This window comes from Abramis brama (assembly GCF_963993115.1).
Source record: "Abramis brama genome assembly, chromosome: 2".
Lineage (NCBI taxonomy): Eukaryota > Metazoa > Chordata > Actinopteri > Cypriniformes > Leuciscidae > Abramis > Abramis brama.
In genome coordinates, this window is record NC_139964.1 from 22,792,394 (window position 1) to 22,795,939 (window position 3,546).

Sequence of the window (3,546 nt, forward strand, 5' to 3'; positions counted from 1 at the left end):
CAGCTGTACTGAGCAACACATGTGTCTGGGATATGAGCGCTCAGGCCGTTAATGAAGAGACGATACCAGCCGCTCCAGGAGACATGTACGTCACACTTGTAGGAGGAGACATGTGTATTATTGATGGATCTCCATGTATTGTTCAGCACAGTGTAGTTGTTGCAGGGGTCTGCAGAGAGATAAGCTTATAAAAATATAACAAGTTTCTGAAAAACATGGTTTATTACAAAATGTAACCAAAAGTGCAGCTTTAGACATTACTTCTTCTCCTTCTTCTTTTGCTAATTCGGAGCGATTCATTTCGATCCACAATATTTTTTTAAATGCATTTATAGGATTATTTAAACATCAACACGTTACATACCAGTGTAATCATGTATATATATATATATATATTTTTAAAAGATTTTATTTCCATTTTCTTGGTCTAAAAATTACCATTTCAAAATTACTATTGCCAGGTTTTCAGCGGGAATCCATAAACTAATATTAAAGTAACAATCTGACATTCAGTTTTACTCAATATTTCATATGCAAATAATGAAAAATATATAAAAAGTTAAACTAAATGATTTCAATAAAACAGCAGTATTTTATTTTACAGAAAATAAGTGAGTTTCTCCGCAGCATGTGAAGTGTTACTTTTATTCCAGTAGTGGAATAATGGATTTCTCAACACTGTATCAGTGGTTTGATCGGGTCTGACTCTAAACTAGCACTATTGAGAGAGAGACAGAGATCTGTCGTACACTCAGTGACAGTCAGTGTTTGAACTGAGAAGAGATCAGACACGAGGTGCTCAGAAAACTGTCCACTAAAGCTCAGGATGGACAGATTCGACACATGCGCACTGCACCAGTCCTATAGAGGGCAGTATAGTCGTGACTCGTGTCAGCTACAGGACCTCTGCTCTGAAGGACAAAGAAGAAAAGGTGTGTGTTCCACTTCCGAAGATACACAACCTCAAAGCGACTCATAAGCTGTGTCCCAATGTGAAGTCTGCATCCTCCGAAGGCCGTATTTGAAGACCGATTGCGTCACAGCGGCGCGACGAAACGTCACAGCGGAGCGACGAAGGATGTCCCAATTCAAAGGCTGCACACTTCAGAGGTCACATTTGAAGTCCGATAGCGTCACCGCGGCGCGATGAAGGCTGTCCCAATTCAATTCTGCATCCTCCGAAGGCCGTATTCTAAGGCCGGTTGCGTTATCGCGGCGCGACGAAGGCTAAAGCGACGCCAAATGCACCCTTAAATGCACTTTGTTTCAGTCATCCAAGGATACATAAATGGACACTTTGCGGACTATCCAACCCCATAATTCATCGCGCGGCGGTGACGACAGCATTTTTATTAAAAAATAAATAAATAAATGACGGCCGAGAGTTCGCTGGTGGACGGCAAATTCACATTTAAATGTAAGTATTATGTTTTCATTTACTCAAATAGCTAGTGAAACCTGAGTTAAAAGCCACAAGTTTTTCTTTCTTATAAACTTCACCTTAACTCCTTCTTCACCATTGCGTGGCTTTATTTGTCAGGTGGTCTGAGGCAAAACTTGAGCTAATAGTTTAATAATTGTTTCAGGGAGCAAGGAGCAGACAGCTCAATTTATTAAACTGCAATTTAAAATAAATAAATAAATAAATTAAATTAAATTTTATTGTAATATTTGCACTAGTCTGTCTAACTTGTGTAAATGAGAAATATCACTCACCCTATAAAGCCCACAACAATAAGAAAAGCAGTAGATAAGGCAATGGGGTTTCACTTGTATGTGTTTTTGTAGTGCTGTCATGCAAGCTATGTCTACAAAGGTTTTAACCAAATTTGAGTATTCATGAATATGATTTCTGAATATGAATATGATTTTAAAAATACAAAGTAAGAAAGTTGAGATCACATCTTTGCTGAAATGTATTGTGCTGTTGTTGTTAACAAGCCATGGTTAATTTGCTCTGCCTTAGGATTGCATGTGTCCTGCATCGTGGTGATGGTGTGAGTGGGAAACTCACTTCTGCAACTTGGCCCTGGTTTGTCCTCATGGATGAGATGTTGGGACAGAGGCATTGCACCCTCATTGCCTCAATCCCTGAGGACACACCAGGGCCGAGTTCAGCAGTGTGTGACCTAGAAGAGGAGGAGCCAGGGGCAGCAGCAGCAGCACCAGCAGCATCAGCACCACGATGAAGGCGAGACAGAGAGGACGAGTTTTTGGACTTGATTAGAGAAGACATGGGACTGCAGAGGTGAGGAGAGCACAGGAGAGAATGGACAGGCTGTTTTCTCTTCTTGAAAGAATGATTGAGAAATATGTATATATATTCTTTAACTTTTTTTCACTTATATTTTTTAAAAGGAAAAAAAAAATTATGCAACTTTAAATGTGTAAATAAAAGAGAATTCATTGCTCTGGACATTGTTTATTTTTGTAATGACAGTCATAATTTCTACATGAAACAAATTCTTCTATAACGTTTTTCCCCCAACTATTTACAACATACGTTAAACATATCAAAATCAACATAAACATTTAAATTTACAGTACATAAAATAAGAAAAATGATGTAGACTTTTATTGAGCTGAGTGGGAGACCCCGGTGTTGCTGCTGGACCGGGATGGGCTCCACAATAGAGACCCTGGTAAGGCCTCCTGCTGGTGGGACATCATCTGGGATGCTCTCCAGAGTGTTTGACTGCATATTTACACTATCCACTAAGTTGTCTACCAACAGGTTTGCAGGGCTGACTCATGGAATAAATATTGAGATGCTTTATTACACTAAAGTACTTTTAATAACCACTACCGCATTGTGGAAAAACTACTAGTCATATATTTCAAACCTTAGTTAAGCAAAATTATCTTGCATACTGTAATGTACTTAAGGCATCAAGAGTAAAAGTAAAGGAATTCTGGAGGAAAAAAACCTTGTCAGGGTTTTTATGATGGTTCTGCTTTTATATTACTGCATATGTTGCATTTTACTTCTGAATATTTTCAAGGTTGATACATTTAAACTATATACTTTTGTGTAGTTTATTGTAAAACAATGCATCATATTGTAAAATAACATAATTTTGTAGTGTTGCTGTCCTGTGTGGGAAAATCACTTTGAGTATTAACGATGTAGTTCCTTACATACCACCACTGGTTATTTTGAAAATTAAAGTAAATGTAGGCGTATTGTCACAATATTAACAAATTGTTGCTAACTACAGCTGCGTCCCATTTCAAAGTGCGCATCTGAAGCGCTCGGACCGGTCTAGCCTACGGAGGACTGTTCTTGTCGCCTAGCAACAGTGACTGACAGCTGCCGTTGACGAGCGGGAGTAACATTCGCACTGGACTTTTTATATTCAACTGAGTTTTATATTCAAATAGGGTTGAAAACCTGTGTAAATATATTTACCAAGGCAAAGCCGAAAGTACATGACCTGAAACATCCTTAATACCATGTCCTCCAGTAAAATATAAAACATAAAAATGACAATAGCCAATTCTGGCTCCATAGCTGTTTACTCAATTATATCAAATGAATTATAAGGA

The 3,546-nt window shown here is 38.3% G+C and overlaps 1 long non-coding RNA gene across 1 annotated transcript; it reads left to right on the plus strand.

Moving 5' to 3' along the window:
* Positions 1-925: 925 nt before the first annotated feature.
* Positions 926-2,414, plus strand: LOC311078122. Its single transcript, XR_014605057.1, has 2 exons — positions 926-1,417; positions 1,967-2,414. It is a non-coding gene; the product is annotated as an uncharacterized lncRNA (long non-coding RNA).
* Positions 2,415-3,546: the final 1,132 nt, after the last annotated feature.